The sequence below is a fragment of the Lissotriton vulgaris genome, chromosome 8 (assembly GCF_964263255.1).
Source record: "Lissotriton vulgaris chromosome 8, aLisVul1.2, whole genome shotgun sequence".
NCBI classification, from domain to species: domain Eukaryota; kingdom Metazoa; phylum Chordata; class Amphibia; order Caudata; family Salamandridae; genus Lissotriton; species Lissotriton vulgaris.
This window is the reverse complement of record NC_141696.1, coordinates 517,219,882-517,238,473: the sequence shown is the minus strand read 5'-3', so window position 1 is coordinate 517,238,473 and position 18,592 is coordinate 517,219,882.

Genomic DNA, 18,592 nt, shown 5'->3' with positions numbered 1-18,592 from the left:
ATCTACTGTTAACAAAAGGAAGCAACCTGTCCGCAACAAGAACCAACTAACTCCACAGAGCATGTGGATCAGAGGGAAACAACTACAATTTGAGGGTAAAACTGTTAATATCGAAATGCCGCAAACTGCTGAATTGCACTCTCCCATAACCCTCTCCATTGCTGATCACAATTCCATGGGCACACAGACAGAATTTTTGACCGAAAGTATCATTCAACCTAAGCCAAATGGGAATTTTATGAAGACAATTGTATACACTATTTTTAAACAACTGGAATGTCAAATGATCAAGCAATTTAATACTGTTTTTAAAAGGTTAGATAAATGAGAAAACTTAGTCAAAAAGGAAGAGGTAAAAAGGAAAGGGGCGATCAGCCTTGATCAGCTCAGGGGTGACCGCCTTCTGAAAGACCTGGAGTCTGCTACTAAGGCTATCTTGTGTGGTGGGCCTAGTACTAGTACTAGTAGCAGTACGAAGGGCGTTCCCAAACCTGCCAGTAGTAACCCAACAGCCAATAATATACCCAGGCATACCAACACAGGGCAAACTAAACCTGCCACCAAAGACAAGCCGACCCCTCTCATAGTTACCAGTCCTTCCAACACTACCATCACACCCAACGGCACACGACAGGAGGGCCATAACACAACCACTATAAAGCCTACGGCCCTAAGCAGTAATAATGCTAGGAATGAACAATCAGCAGTCAGCAGACCCAGAATATCTCAAGAACCCGCCCTCCACTTACCACCTGACGCCTACCCTTACGTTTTAGTATTAGCAGGCGTCCCACCCCTTAAGGAAGGACAAGGTGAATCCTGGGTTCAGTTGAACAATAAGTGTATCGATTGGGTGACCAAGCACAAGGGGGTAGGTCATGACATCTCAAATGAAATCCTGTCTGCTCGTCGTGTGAGCTGGGTCGGCCCCTTACATAAAGACTTTAATGGGGAGTGCATCGTTCTAAACTTCAGGCACCCCGGTCCTGTCAAATACATACTTAATCACAACAGTACTCACCCGGGACCGTCTACTGTTGTCACTCCCCTGCCCTTGGGCTACTTTTATGGGCCACCACCCAGGCAACTTTTCTCAGCCCCACTGTCCTTTCCACATTTTTCAGCTCCACCGTCCTTCCCACTTTTTCCCAGCACCACCGCCTTTTCCACTTTTTAATAGATATACCGCATTAGCGGATACATGTAGTTTGGACTGACCACTAGATACTTCATTTTACACTACAGCTAGCGATCATACCAATAAGATAGTCCCCACAGGTAATTCACCTATCCGTCCCAGTGTAACACTGCCGAATCCTCCTGGTAGGTGCAGGCTGTCACCTGACCCCACAAAAGGCGCCCAGGGCCATACTTCTACCATAGCTTCCGATGAATTATCCATCCTGAGTTGGAATATTGTTGGCCTCAATGCAAAATTGAATATAACGCCCTGGACTGATTGGGTAACCAGCTTTGAAGTTTTAATGCCGCAGGAAACCTGGTGCACAAGATCTTTACTCCTTGAGGGTTACAGCTGCCACAATCTAATTGTCCCTTCCCCTTCCACTGGCCGTCCCAGCGGGGGTTTATCAATTTGGGTTAAAATTACAGCTGGAGTCACAACTGAATTATTGCCAATTGATAACAATAATTTCATGGCACTGAAATATAGAGGCTGGTTAAAGGTATGTCTCATTAACTTCTATAATAATGACTTCATAACCCACCCTAATGTTAATTTTCTGTAACTGTTTAACATCATCGATGAAATTGTGGACGGTCAAAAATATGGCACATTTGATGGCATTTGCTTGGGAGGCGATTTTAACGCACAAATCCACCCTAGAACCCCACCCTGCAGGAGAGGAGAAGAACTATTAGACCTGTTAGCAACACATGACTTAGTTGATGTAATGGAGAAATTAGATACTGGTGTGAATAATGTACCCGCCCCTACCTATATTGGGCGTGGGTGTTCTACCACCATAGATTATGTATTTATTTCATCCCTCCTCAACGGATCTTTTATTGAAATCTGAGGTTATTTTGTCCCCGCATAGTGTCTATTATCCAATTTTAATTTGCCATACATCAATCAAAACCCTGAGGAAGAGAATAGAAATCGGGGCTAAAAACCTAATGGCATCGACAGACAGGTTAAGGGTGGCTTGGAGGGGATAGACAACCAGGAAGTCCTGGCTAGAGTCATAAAAAACATCCTACTCTAATCTTGGTATGCCTATCAACCTCCAGCCTGGGGCTCGATATCATTAACTCATTTTGTGAGCTCTGTAAGGCAATGAAAACCGAAATTTCCAAACCTGTCCCAGCCCATATTGATAGCAATCCCAGTTGGTTTGACACCTCATGCTCTAAAGCTAACCGGGACCTCAGGGCTGCCCTCACTGCTGTACCACGTGAGCCGTCCCTGGTAAGGGCCATGAGATCCAGATATAAGCACTGTTTAAAAATTATATCTGAAGAGTTATTAAAAGACCACTGGGACTCCCTTGTCCGCACAGCCGCTTTACGAGACACCGCAGGGTTTTGGAGGGCTGTTAAGAATCTTAGATCACTGGGTTCCAATATCTCCCCTATTAATTGTAATATAACAGGGGATGTGTGGGTTGACCATTTTTCTAAGATCTACAATGCTCCTGTGTTTGGCAACCCATATGAAATCGTCCCAGTAATACAGCCTTTAAACATTTTGCTGTCAGAGGTGGAGGATGCTATCACCGATAGCGCAGGTAACAAAGCCCCCGGTCCAGATGGCCTATCCATCGATCAAATCAAATCTGAACCAGAGTTTTGGGCACCCTTGTCATGCAACGTTTTTAATAATTTATCCCTCACCACTATCCCGGAAACATGGTCTTGCAGTACTATTGTACCAATATTTTAAAAAGGCGACAGACTCGATCCTGGCTGCTACCGCCCCATATCAATAATGGACAATACATTAAAAGTCCTAGGCAGGGTCCTTTTTAACAGAATTAGTACTTGGGTGGAAGAAAATACCATCTTACATCCCTGCCAGCTAGGCTTCAGAAGTAAAGTGGGCACGGTGGAGCAGTGCCTGAACCTAAACCTGCTCATGGCCAAATACACGATCGCCAAAAAATCACCTATATATTTTGGTTTTATGGATTTAAGTTCTGCCTTTGATTTTGTTAATCGTTCCCGCTTATGGACAGTCCTGCTAAATTATGGTTTAGATGAATCTTTAGTTCATTTTTTGGCACACCTTCATAGCGACCGAAAGCACGTGTCCTTATTAACAATGATAGAGAAGTTTCTAATGATATTTTAATCGGCAGGGGGGGGTCAGACAGGGTTGTGTCTTGGCCCCCCTGCTTTTTATTCTGTACATAAATGATCTGAGTGTATCTCTGGGCAAATTATCTAATGATGTTCCGCAAGTCAATGGCAAACCTGTCCCTGCACTCCTCTATGCGGATGATGCGGTCCTTATGGGCCGCACACCCAATGCTTTGCAAATCTTAATCTTGGGTTTTGTTAAATATATGGCAGACTTGGGCCTTTGCACCAATTTTAAAAAATCATTCATAATGTCTTGCGGCCCCAAAAGCTATAAAATAAGCCATATTCGATCAGGGGATAACGTCTTAAAAAGCACCCACACTTTTCCTTATCTTGGTTTGTTATTTTCCAACAGTGGCTCTTGGCAACCACATGTTGCCCAGGGAAGGAACAAAATGAGTAAGGCTATAAATTCTCTAACCTCCCTTCGCCAACCCAATCAGGCAGACGTGATTGTGTCATTTCTACAAATCTACAGAACACAATGTCTACCTGTAGGGACCTATGGTGCTGAGGTATGGGGTTATTCTAACTGCACCCAACTACATACTGAAGAAAGCAGATTTTGCCGGAAGATTTTGGGGGGGTCATCAGTGCACCAACTTACATCTGTCATAGGGAACTAAACCTCCTTTACATGGAGGACTTCATAAGATCCAGACCCCCAATGTTCTGGATAAAAATCTGTGTAATCCTGCTGCCTCCCTGTCATGCGATATTATTATGGACTGTTTAAATTGTGAGAGGTCTAACTCTATACCATGGTTCAAGGCTGTGGAAAAAAGTTTATCGAGTGTGGGGCAGGGTCATCTCTTTATATCACTGCAATTGATTGACCACATGCACAAGAACCTAATAAAAAAGGCCCTCTACGATCTTTACTGTAAGGAGAGGCTAGGGCGGGATTTGGTAAAGCCTACTACAACTAGATATATCTCCCTTATGGAGCCAAGTGATAAACTATCTGCCCTGCCTCAGGGCTATCTCCGCTTAAAGTTAGGCAGGTGGAATAGGAGTTTGCTATTTCGGTTCAGGGACGGAAGCATTATAAATTTACTCTGCTTCCCCCTAGGCTTTAACAAACATGTGGAAAATGTAAGCTGTCCCTGTAACCTAGGCGGTAAACAAAGTCTGCTTCATTTTATTTTCTTTTGTGGTTTTTATAGCATGCACACTTTGCACTTTCTAATGCCGTACTGTAGAAAAAACTCTCGGATTGATTTTAAATTAGCTTTTAAAGACTTGTTATTGTTAAAGACGGATGAGGCGATCTTCAGAGTGAGCTGCTTTCTTAAAGCAGCTGTACGGTCTCGCGCTTCCCTGTTAATCGATTGAAAAACTTGCACTATTCACATTTTGCACACTGCTTATTGTACATTGTATATTTTGCACTTATGATTGCATTTTTGCACATAATAAAGCTGTATATCGCTATGAAGCCGTAATCAAGTGGGATGTTATTTGTGTTTTTACTTCTGCTGGATTTTATGTGTACTTTTATGGATGTTTCACAATCCGAATAAAGATCATTTGAGTTGATAGGCGAAGATCTCAGCGGAGTTCCGGGCTCAAGCGACCATCTCGGTCGCGAGCTAGCTCTGCTTCCAATATCGCCAATATTCTTATGGACTATATCCTAAACTAAAAAAAAATATACAAGTTATTAAACTGCTAATTGAATGGATGTATTCGTAGAGAAATTCATTCACACTATCAGAAATTGTTACAATGTGCTCACTACAATGCAATGTGGACACCTTACGGCTGGCATACACAGTTCCTAAAATGTGACCCCTGGGGAAAATCCAGCGGACCAATTATTGACGAGTTTTACTGAATAGAAACGTGGCAGGTGTTTAAAATATTGGACTTTTTTATTTGCTCTGCATAAAACCCAGGAAGTGATGCTGCTAATGTAAAAACATAATCTATTCTTGTGCCAATGTACATAGTTGGGCTCTAAGTCAATAAAGGGCGATAGGCATAAAATGATCCCCAAGTACATCCTTACTGTATCAAACCCACTTCAGGATACTGAAAGAAAGGGATTAGACAGTTCAACTTGAAAACTGCGGAATTAGGGCATTATTAGTTACATCTCGAATCTGTGGTCCACATGTTTTTGTTTATAATCATAACACGTACCACCCAAGGGCCACTAGAGAGCTTCAGGGATACAAATAGGGAAGAATTTGACAACACAAGGGAATAAAACAACAAAAAGAGTCAGGATTTTTGAAGACTGTAACTGTTCTGAATCAACTAAGCCTTCACCACTAATCCTACAACAGTAGCTATTTCTTCACACCAACAATGGACCAAAGCCAGATTAGTCTACTTATCTACTCACCACGTAACCGAAAATAGAGCAGATAACATCCCTCAAGAAAACACATGCAGGTAAGGCCAAATGGAGTCTGGCACAAGACGTTAGTTTCAACACCAACTGACCTGAGTGCAGTGACATTAATCTCACTTTTAGAGGTTGTCTGCTTAACATTCGGCAAAGATTAACTGGCCATTACTTCCCGATGATTCACCCACAGTAAACATGTTTCTTCCCATCTCTCCCAAATTCAATAAGAAGTGGAATTGACTGCATTACTGAACAAACTAAAACTGGAGGGTTTCTCTCCAACACTGCCTCCGAAGGTACAACATCTGTTCTTCCGCTGGATAATATGTTGTTACTATCCTCACATATGAATAAAGTTATCAAAGCAGCAAACATTTATCTCTATTCCCTACAGAAAAAGGGTAACCTTTTTCACCCCTTCGTTCACTGAGAATAGAAGACACACCTCATCTCTCAATTGTCATCATAGCTGACACCCTCCAGTCCTCCATCAGCCCATTAAAATCCGTCTTCGCTCTTAAAGGGCAGGCTCACTACAGCCAAACATAAATGTAACCACATTTCTTTAATAGTAACAGACTTGCATTGGTAACCACTAGTAACTGTCATCCAGATTAAAATCTACTTTTTGGCATGAAAGATCATTCACTTGAAACCTCCACCTTCCCTGGCCAACCGGCTGCCTCCCTCTGAAGGAAAACAGGGTTTAAGGAGCAAGGACTCGTAAACTCAGAAGACTTTGAAATTTAAAACTATGTAAGCCATGAAGTAATCACATTTCATACTCATGGTGAAAAGGGAGGTCAAATTCAGTTTAAATAGAGGTTATATGACCGTGTAACTCAAGGAATCTATTAAAATAAAATTAGAGCATTTCAACTTTAATATTAAACAGATTTAAAAATGCTGCACTTTTGTGACTTGTGGTATTCTTCACATAAAGAGATAGAAACTTAAAATTACATTCAACCAGTACCAGCAATTGGTTATAACAATTCACTTCATGCTCTATTGTTTTTGAATCCTTATTTCTCACACACAAGCTTCAAGCTCACATTTCCTCCCACCTCAGACCCAGCTAAGCTCACCCACATCCACCTAACCCCCATAAAAAAGAGTTCAAATACCCATCCTAAATTAGAGTCCAGCCTTTGAGGTCTGGGCGCAACTACCACTCCCTGTGGTGCACCATTAGCCAAATGCTTCATATTCAAACATCCATTTCTCAGTAAATATTCTCAGCATAACCTTCTTCAGTGCCTTCCTTTCTCCCATGCATCCTCGCCCATTAAGTTGAGGGAAGGAAGCACTGTGGCTACTTTTACCAGGCAGAGTTACTTTCTGTAGAATTACAATATAAGCGGAGATTTCTTAGATAAATTGTGTTTTTTTTCAATTTGACTAAAATAGCAGGTTTGTGAAGAGGGGACTACTCACAAGGTCCGATTACGATTGGTCTAAGTAAGATGTGATAATTGTTGCATCCAATAAAAAAGCACAATTTTTTTCGGAATTCATTGAATGCAATAATTATCACATCTTGCGAGTTTTTCAGAAATAAGGGCCAGATCTATGATGATACCAATTTGCGATTTCCTAATTATGAATCACAAGGATCGAAATTAGGAAATCGCAAAATTGCATGTATGAAAGTGTGTCGAACACTTTCTCTGATTCCTAGGGGGTCGCAAATGACCTACCTCATGAATATTAATGAGGTAGGTCACAATTTGAGTCCTCGTAGTAATTACTAAAATCATGGGGATGGTGGCCTGCTAAAGTCAGCAGGCCACCATGTCTATGATTGCCTTTAAATAAAGCAATATTCCTTTTTAAAATGCAGCCCGTTTTCCTTAAAGTAAAATGAGTTGCTTTGCCTGCTCTTAAAAATTGCTTTTACAAACATTCACAAAGGGGAAGGGGTCTATTGGGGACACCTTCCAAATTTGCGAATGGGTTACCACCTAATTGAAGTAGGTGGTAAAATGCAAATGTTTTGCGACCGCATTTATGGTCACAAAACATTCATACATACCAATGCGATTCGGAATTAGGAGGGGACGCCCTCACCTCGCCCCTTCCCAATACCGGATTGCAAAAAGGCCGATTCTGCGATTCTTGGACATAATTTTATCCTGCTTATGATCTGACATGAAAATAAAAACATTTAGCAATTCTTTTTGCACTTGTTGAAGTACTGCCTGATGTTTAAAGTAGTATTCATCAGTCTCCATGCACATCCCAATGGGGGCACCATTACACAGTTTAGTTTTATTTTCAACAATTCAATTTGACATTTTCATGAACTTCAATGAGGTTTATGATCTAGATTCATTGGTTTTTAGATGTTTATGATCTAGATTCATTGGTTTGTGTGATCTAGATTCATTGGTGTTTAGTATTTATAGCCTGGCAACATGTTCCCCAAACCTATTGCTTCTTCAAAGTTATATTATGAAGTGATTCTCTGTGATATAACTTGGTATCAACCCATCCACTTTTATTCAACATATATGATCCGCAAACAGGTACTCTTGTTGGCAGAGAGGAAGTATTGTCTGTCCTCTATGTTTAGCACGGATGCATTACTTTGTAGCAACTGTGAAAAGAGTACATTAAATGTGTATTCGACCACAAAATGTTTGGTTATTTGCACATGTTATGAGAACCATAAATAGACCAAGTGCCTAGCCCATTCTATGCCATTACAGCGAGCTCCAAACCCATGCAAATTTCCCTCCTGCTTGAAATGTGCATTCAAGCCGGCAGAAGAAAATTTGGTCACATAATGCACTGAATTAAAAAATGTGTACTTAGAAGCAACAATTGATGAGATAATTCATACCAGTAAAATCGTTAAACTGAATGATTAGCCATGCAATGTAGAATTTTGAGGGACAAAAACATCAGCCGCAGAAACCTCAGACAATGCTAAATCTAGACTGCAAAAAACACTGGTGTCAGTAAAGATAGTCACAGACTTTGCACTTGTGGCTGTGGAGTTGAATATAGTCAGGGCTAGTCTTTGCAGCAAGAGCGCCCAGGTAATAACTCAAATTGTTACCCATTATGAACTCAAGCCCACACTTCAAAACCTCATGGTTCAATGCGAAGTGGTGTGGCTCACTGGTTAGAGGCGGCAGACCCGGAAGCAGAGAATGGCCCGGGACCAGGGTTCAATTCTTGAAGCGGCAGGGTTGTGGACCAGGGTCAGCGGACTCGATAATTCTCGCCTCGGTGCCTACTCTAACCAGGGATCACACTCGGCAACTCTGGGCATTTGCTTGCCTCATCTAAACAACGGCCCCCACATTCGTCGGGGATGCCAGGTTTGACCTTGGAGATACCCAGTAGGGACCATCTCACAGGGATAGCCAGGACGGGTTCCCCAGCGGTCTACAGCACCACGACCCCTCAGGGCAGCAGTGTGCATTACAAGACACATACATTTACATTTACATGCACACAAGCAGAACAAGTGCAAACGTTTCTTATAGAAGCGACTACAGCAACAATGCAAGATTTTCTTTCAGTCGCATAATAGGTAAAGTACAACCATGCAACAGCCAGCTTTAGCATGCACATACAGACAGACAAGCCCAAAAGGCAGGTACATTATGAGGCAGAGCAATAGGTCATTCAGAAACAGCCACTAGCCTAGTTCTCCTTTTAGTAGTCCCTCTTCTCCTATTGATTTTGTGTTGTACGTTCTGGTTTAGCTAAGCTATTTGATTTCAGAGCAGTATGGGCCTAAATGCTTAGCCTTCAAAGGTCCTTAACATGGCTTTAGTAGGAACCAAAAACAACCCAAGCAAATGTTGTCATCTTTGTCATTACTGCATGTAACAAGTGAGTGCAACAACAGGGCCTGATTCCTGTAAAGGGGATGGGGGGACCAGGGGCTCCACACAAAAACTTTTGAATATTTTTTCAAAAATTATGTTTGTACATCCCTGCATTTATTAAGTACCATGTCCAATCATTCAGTGGAATGGTGAAGCCTGGACACAGGGCTGAATGGCTCAATTAATGTGGTGCTGTTGAGGAGGGGGTGGATGAATAATAAATAATGTGTTTTAGCTACATGGAACAAATGGTCTCAGTGCACTGACCAAAGGTGGGTGCATTGGTTTTCACTCTAGGAACTGCATTTAATAATCACCCTCCCAAACACTACCACTGCGGAACCTTAATAAGCATGCATCCTCTGGATGTATTTAACACACTGCACTGATTTAGTAACTTGAAGAATTAAACGCAAAGCATTGAGCTGTAAATTGGAAAGATAAACAGATAACCATGCACTAGCTGAATTGCACAATGTGGACCAGAGAACCATTCATCCATTCAGGTTCCCCCCTGAGCACATAGTGTTATCCTAGGCAATTACTTTTTCACAATTCCTCCTTTTCATTCATCATCACATGTGGACACCCTAAAATGTACTAAGTCTTGGTTTGCACTCCACAAAAGCAAAAGACTTCATTGTTAGCTCATCTATAGTAACACCCTACGCCATGTATAGGGATTCTGACTTTCATCTTGGTTCACTAATGGCCTTGCAGTCATTGCAGTGGGGGTGAGGGCATGCATGTATTTAAGTTAATGATTAGAATCTATCATTCTAATAATTGCTCCTTGACGGAATGGTATAATTTAATGTACTAAACTGAATTGTGTGGAAAATATAGCATTATAAATACACTACTTTAAATTTTGGAAATTCTTTACCATATAAATATTGGATTCTCTGAGCCAACCAAAAGCAGACCCTCAACCATCCCTTCCCTCTAAATCCCTGAATGTGAACACTGCTATTGATGACCCAGCAGGGGACAGGCAACACACAAATGCAAAAACAAATGATTTTGAAGTGAGTGTGGTGAGACTAGGCACACTTCCAATCCATTTATTTTGCATTGTTTATTTTTAAAGTGACAAAACACTGCAGGCAGGAAATGTTACGCTGGACGAGCCCCAAGCTACATAACTGCCACCCACCAGCAGTGAAACACTGACCATGCAGCCGACCGGGAACATGCCCAGTGTCCAGTAGTGCCAGTCCAAGCCTGCTCAGCAAATTGGGCAATAATAATTGCTCAAGTACAAAGCACTGTACAAAATAAGTCATGAGAAGGTAACACTTTGCCCTGCATTCAAAACTCTAAGCTAGTTTTAAAAAAATGGTTCACATTAATCACAAATGTTAAGGTAGAATGCTAATTGTTGGACCTGGCCCTTTGTGCAGGGTAGCCCCAAACGTTTTTCCTATTTCTCTCCTATTTTTGCTGAATATGTTTTTGTTGGCCATAGGACTCTTAACCTCTGCTAACCGGTGTTAAAGTGCCCACTGATAACTGGTGTTAAAGGGCCTGCATTTTCTCCTTAAAACACAGTTTGATTGGCATATACCTGATTAGCATATCTGAATTACTTATAAGTCCCTTGAACAGTGGTTTAACATATACCCACATCCAGTAAATTAAATACTACCAGTGGGCCTCAAACACATGTTGCGCCACCCACTGATGTAGCACTTTCAAATATGTCTGAGGCTTGCCATTGCAGCCTGAATGCAGTTTTAAACAGTCATGTTGACTTGGGAATTTTGGCCACAACTCACCTGGGAGGTCGTCCTTTCCTTTTGGCTCCTGTCCACCACCGCAGCCACAGCGCTGCTCTGCTGCAAGACACACCAGGCTCCCTGCTGCCTGCCGCTTCAGGGAAATCGCGGCGAGGCAGCACATCGGGGACTACATCCCCCAGCAACCCTAGCGCCAAGGAGGCGTGTTTCCTGTCCCGCCCCCCGGAGGTGCGCTTAAGGACAGCGCGAGCCCCGGGGGAGCGGGGGAATTTTGGCCACAACTCACCTGGGAGGTCGTCCTTTCCTTTTGGCTCCTGTCCACCACCGCAGCCACAGCGCTGCTCTGCTGCAAGACACACCAGGCTCCCTGCTGCCTGCCGCTTCGGGGAAATCGCGGCGAGGCAGCACATCGGGGACTACATCCCCCAGCAACCATAGCGCCAAGGAGGCGTGTTTCCTGTCCCGCCCCCCGGAGGTGCGCTTAAGGACAGCGCGAGCCCCGGGGGAGCGAGGGAATTTTGGCCACAACTCACCTGGGAGGTCATCCTTTCCTTTTGGCTCCTGTCCACCACCGCAGCCACAGCGCTGCTCTGCTGCAAGACACACCAGGCTCCCTGCTGCCTGCCGCTTCGGGGAAATCGCGGCGAGGCAGCACATCGGGGACTACATCCCCCAGCAACCCTAGCGCCAAGGAGGCGTGTTTCCTGTCCCGCCCCCCGGAGGTGCGCTTAAGGACAGCGCGAGCCCCCGCGTTGCGGGACCGCGCGCGGGTCGGCGCCCGGGGCTAAGCCCGGGCAAAGGGCGGGCCCTCTGTGGCCCTCAGAGGACCTGAGGAGGACGGGGCGGGCCACCCTACTTGGTCCTAACTTTAGAGGTACAGAGACATTTTACCCTATACATATCTATGTTGAATTGTTCAGTGTCGCAATCGGGCCCTACGTAGTCCTCCCATGATGTCTATTTGGGAAGAGCTTAATGCCATGTGTGGCACTAACTATGTCCCCGATATATTAACCCCCCCCAGAGTGGGTAAAGACACTGATCTCATAAACTGTACCACCCAGGCTGTACATGTATCCCCTGATTTAATCCTGTTTAACAACGAGGAAACTCCACTAAATGCCGATCTAATGTGTTGTAGCCCCTCATCCTTCCCGGCCAATCCAACTGTTTTAACGCCACATAAAGCAGGGACTACATTATATAATCCTATTTCCCCCCTTCAATCGACCCTATTGGCCCAATTTGAGCAATTGTTGAATGCTGCTCTGTCACCCCTGGTCACTAAAATTAAGGAGTTGGGAGACAGGTTGACCAGTGTTGAACAAATAGTAAAAAGGACTTACCCACCAACTGTAAATTCTACTGTTTCCTCACGTTCCACGCTCTGTACTAACCCTGACAAGCCTATTTCCATTGAACACAGGAAAGCACAAACAATTGATCCTGCCCTGAGCATACCCTTCCCAAAGGGACGTAATAACACTCTTAAGCCTACTAGTGCCCCTTATAACGCCTCTAGATATCCTCAGGCAAGAAGGCATAGAATTAACTTACCCCCTGAAGCTGCCCCCTACGTGTCCGTTCTTTCCGGGGTGCCTGAACTTGGTCAGGGCAATTACGAAACAAGCGAGGATCTGCTAAATAAGACCATCTTTTGGCTTAATAACAACAGACCGCTGCCGCCCGCCCTAGATGGCGGAATTTTGAGCGTCAGGAGGGTGGGGTGGATAGGCAGATTGCCTAAAGACATTCCGGGAGATCTGATATTAATCAGATTTAAACACAAGAACATTGTCCCCTATTTAAGACTTTCTCAACCAAATCCCGGAGATGGCCCCATTTCTACATGGGACTTGTTTGATTTTTACCCGGGCCCCAGAGTAATGAACAATAACACTTGGTGAAAGGGGACTCTGGTTACCACGTGTTTATTACTCTTATACACAGGCATGTAAAATGGAAAAAGCCCAATATGTTCTTCTCTAGCTATGAAAAGTTTTTGATTTCCTTGATCCCTTTTCTCTTTTTTAAATAATGCTGTTTTTTATTGTGATTTTATGGTTGATTAATTCCAATGTCTATTTAAAAAATTGTCTGTTTACTTTTATGGTTTCTACATGAAATCGAAATAAAGTTTTGAAAGAAAGACTTGGCATTTAAACTGCCTTGCCAAGGCTTAAACTGCCATTTTATTACATATAGGTCAACTGTAAGGTAGATCCTAGGTAGCCCATGGGGTAGGGTGCTATGTCATTAAAAGGATAGACATGCACTTTTAAGTTTTACATGTCTTGCAAGTGAAAAACTCCTGAATTCATTATATTCACTATTGTTAGTCAAATCTACAAAAGGGTGCACTATTAAAGAGTTCACAGGCATTCTGGTCTGTGGTTAATGCACCTTTTTTTAAAGAAAGGAACAGCGTATGTCTTCAGATACCCATGTTGATCAGGGGGAATGGGTTGCACATTTTGAAGGTTTATTCGGAAGTACGGATGTAATTATTCATCTGTCCTCCCCAAGCCCTGTCCACGTAGGAGTGAGTGTCCAGTTCACATTCGAAGAAACAAAATATGCTCTTAACCAATGCAAACGTGCAAAGGCACCAGGACCTGATGGTGTCCCGATTGATCTTTTTTAGATAATCAAGACCCCTGGACCCCGCTTTTAACAAATGTTTTTAATAAAAATGACTCAAACAGGTGCACCGTCTTCCTGGAAGATGACCGTAATTGTTCCTATTTATAAAAAGCGAGATAGGACAATCCCGAAAAATTATAGGCCGATATCTTTGGTAGACACCACTATAAATTTAATAGGTCTGCTGCTTCTAAATAAACTTGAGGAATGGGCACTGGAGAAGAATATTATAATTCCATGTCAGTATGGCTTTAGGAAAGGAAAAGGAACGGTGAACCAGTGTCTGAACTTGAATCTGATTATAGCAAAATATACGGCAGCTAGAAATGGCCATTTATATCTTGCCTTCATGGATCTGTTGGCAGCCTTTAACTGTGTGGCACAGCATAGGCTGTGGCAGATCATGGAGGCAATGGAGGTCGATATGCCGATTATCCACTTAATCCAGGATTTGTATACTGGTGCTACATCGTGTATCCACTTTGGAAAGAAAGGAGAGTGCACCAGACATTTTAAAATTACTAGAGGTGTGAGACAGGGCTGCGTCCTCGCCCCCTGTTTATTTTCATTGTATACCAATGCTGTTGAATCTGCACTGGTGGGTTTTACGTCAGATGTTCCCTACATTAACTCCTTCCATGTACCAATACTCCTCCATGCGGACAACACCGTGAATTTAGCTCGCACTGGTAACGCGCTGCGCCAACTCATGATGGAGTATACTAAATTCATGAATGAGTTGGATATGAAAATCAACTATTCCAAGTCCATTGTTTTAGTGGTAGGCGCAAAGCAGAGGAAACAGCTCAGATTCATATTGAAGGGGGTGAGCTGGGAGTTTTAGATTGTTTTAATAATTTAGGGATCATGTTTGATGTGATCCAGCGTAGCGCTCCAACATCTCTCAAAACATATCCCACTCAACCCAGGAGCATTATATTTTACTCATCGGTGGGGACCATGGCACCGCAAGTCACACACTTCACACAACTCACTGCCCCTGAATCAGTAAAAAGAAGGCGAGCTGCTGACTAGCGGGTTACCTTGAATTTACACTTTATACATTATATACAGTTCGAACTATCATCTAACCTGTTATGAGGAAAACAATACATCAAGAAACTCCGCTATTTGGTCAATGGACCAACTAGTAGAAGTCAGTTGGTGGCGATTAAGACCAGCTCAATCACAGTAATCCTAAAACTCATGACATTTATTTAGGTTAAAAATAAAATAGGCAGGCTCGAGTTTAAATTTTGAATATTGTGTCTACTTCATTTAAGAAAGGAAATTTAGCAATTTATTTAGACAAGCAAAATTTAAACATTTTATTTAGTACATGTTGAAGAAATACATTAGAAAAGCATATTACCCATCTGTCATAGGCGAATGACAGAGTCGCACAGATTCCCAAAACTGTTTGCCTCTCTATTCTTCTCAGTGTCTCCCTTTTAAACTTAAAATCTCTGCAATCGATCATCTTCTCTGCTCCAATAAAATTAAAGTCCAAAAATATTTCAAAGTCTTTAGCACTATAAAGAGACGCTTTCTGTGCTTTGAGGAGGGAAACGCTTTCTGTGCTTTGAGGAAGGAGAACCCTTGTGTGCTGCTTTTCCCCCGCTGGACTGCCTTTCTTTGCTGGGAGACCTCGCGGAACCCGCTGCACGGGTCCCGCTTCGCCTGTGTGTCAGGGCGCTTCCCTGAGGATTTTACCATCGGACACCGTGGGCAGGAGGAGGAAGCACAGGGCTGCGAGCACCAGGCGAGGGACAGGGACTCCATTGCCCAGGAGTCCCTGCGCTGTAATCACCTCCACCTGGTCGCTCTCCCTGTTTGCCCCGCCCTTGAGCACCGAGTGAAAGGTGCCTGCAAGCTGCTGCTTTGGTGGAGACTCTTTCTGTGCTTTGAGGAAGGAGAACCCTTGTGTGCTGCTTTTCCCCCGCTGGACTGCCTTTCTTTGCTGGGAGACCTCGCGGAACCCGCTGCGCGGGTCCCGCTTCGCCTGTGTGTCAGGGCGCTTCCCTGAGGATTTTACCATCGGACACCATGGGCAGGAGGAGGAAGCACAGGGCTGCGAGCACCAGGCGAGGGACAGGGACTCCATTGCCCAGGAGTCCCTGCGCTGTAATCACCTCCACCTGGTCGCTCTCCCTGTTTGCCCCGCCCTTGAGCACCGAATGAAAGGTCCCTGCAAGCTGCTGCTTTGGTGGAGACGCTTTCTGTGCTTTGAGGAAGGAGAACCCTTGTGTGCTGCTTTTCCCCCGCTGGACTGCCTTTCTTTGCTGGGAGACCTCGCGGAACCCGCTGCGCGGGTCCTGCTTCGCCTGTGTGTCAGGGCGCTTCCCTGAGGATTTTACCATCGGACACCGTGGGCAGGAGAAGGAAGCACAGGGCTGCGAGCGCCAGGCGAGGGACAGGGACTTCATTGCCCAGGAGTCCCTGCGCTGTAATCACCTCCACCTGGTCGCTCTCCCTGTTTGCCCCGCCCTTGAACACCTCCCCTACTTATAAGGAGTAGTCCTTGCCGCTGCGCGAGAGCGCGCGGGAGCGGCCGGGAGAAGCCCCGGCAAGGGCGGGACCTTCTGTGGCCATCAAAGGCCGAAGGAGGCCGGGCTGGGCCACCCCATTGACGAGTAGGACTAATATTTTTCTTGCTACTTTGGTGGACTACACTGACTCATTTAAATTTGTGCCCTATTGTGATCAAATATTTGTAGTTTTGTTGTGGGGGGCTTTAAGTAATGTCTCTTACGCAAAATATCACCACCTTGGCACCCTCTCAGGCTGAGGGTGGACCAACCATCCTTGGCCCTTTAGACACATTTTTTAATCGTGTTGTCCAAGATATTGATGAGATCTCCTTAGCAGAAAAATGAGCTGAGCGTAGGCTGTCTATTGAGCTCCTCAAAAATTCTACAGAAAAACGCCTGCCGCAAGCCTTCCCGGCATTGGTTACCCCTTTGTCCTCCTTAAGCCTGCCTGCTGTGTTTGAAATACCCAATGTTTCCCCTTTAATTATGGAGCCTGAGGGTGGTTCGCCACCGAGATTGGATATTACCACCCTGTCCACAACTCCATCTGTAAATCCCATAGACTCCCCATCTAGTATAGTTGAAGCTAGTGTGTCGGATTCAAAACCATGCGCAAAAAGAAAAAGGAGTACTGCTCCGAGGAAATGTTACTCCTCAAAACCCCCCAACAAGGTTAGGAAAGTCGCAAAAAAACCCTTACCTACCCAAAAGGAGAATAGTGGGGTTAGCGAAAGTGGTGACCTATCAAATGAGGGGGGAAATGTGGATTTGGCAAGCTTAAACCCTTCTTCTAATGACTCCCAGGGGAAGGGGTTGGCTGTGAATGCCCTTTCAACAGATCTACTGATGCCCGAGTTGGAAAAGCTAATAAGTTCGCTTTTGACACCCATAGAGGTTCAAGTTAACAAGCTAGTTCACCGTTTGGATCATTTTGAGCAGGCCACCTTAGACAATTTCTTCCACATAAAGTCATTAATTAAAACACAACCTAGATTAATTGAGACTAGCAAGGTTCAGGAAACCACGGGAAAGACAAAAAACCTGCCTATTCTAGAATCAAAACCCCCGTCAGGTAGAACTACAAACGTGTCTCAGAAAAAGGGACCAAGTCAATCGCCCAACCCTGTAGTGCTAGCCCGTACGGGTACTAGTACAGGAGAAAAAGTAACTAAGGTCCCAGACCCGGTGCCAAAGGGCAATAACAAAGAGTGCCCGCAAAGTAGTACTACTGTTCCAAATAACCCCCAGCCCCCACCAAGCATTCTTAAACCCCACCCTAATGTTGGAGCGGGGGGTATCAACGGTTCCAGGCCAAGCAATGCTGTACCCACTAACTCCCAGCGAACATCAAATATCCCTATACCCTGTCCCAATGTCCCAGCAACCAGACATTCACCAACTTATCCAGCGAAGCCACCTCAAAGGATACCTCCTGTGAATCTTACCCCGGACTCCCATCCCTACGTCGCGGTCCTCACCAATGTACCACCTCTTTTGGTTGGAAAAAGAGAATCCTTCCAGATGCTCAAAAATAAAGTAATGCACTGGTTAAGGGTAAATAAACCATTACCGGAGGAAGTGGATGGGTTGATAATAGGGGTAAGGAGGATTGACTGGATTGGCTACACTCTTAAAAATCTGGGGGGGGACTGTATTGTTATTAATTTTCAAGACCCCAGGGTGGCTGGTTAGATAACGAGGCAGGGTTGGGGTACAAGTAGTGGTGGAATTGGCATTGTGGACCTCACCTTTTTTTACCCAAGGCAAATATGTGCCAAAGTAGGAGGGCCTAGGAACCCAAACAGCTCTAACAACCCCCCGATGGTAAGGGTTGCTCCACCATCCATTACCCCATTGCATTGGCAAACCCACAGTAATGGTTTAAACTGCAACTATCTGGAAGGCATGCAATGTTTGAATTGGGGTTGTTGACCAAAGTTTGACTATTGGAACAATAGGGGAGGTACATCTTGTTGGAAGTCTTGTTGGAATCCTGATGTCCCTGCATTGAATACTGATGTTGTGTCAAATGAAACAAATGATGGTGAAAGGACTGTATTTGAGGAGGAAGCTGTCGGGGGTTAATGCAAATCTCGGGGAGTGGGGAACCATTTGTTTTAAGCACTACTGTTTCTCAAGGAGTTGAACAAAACA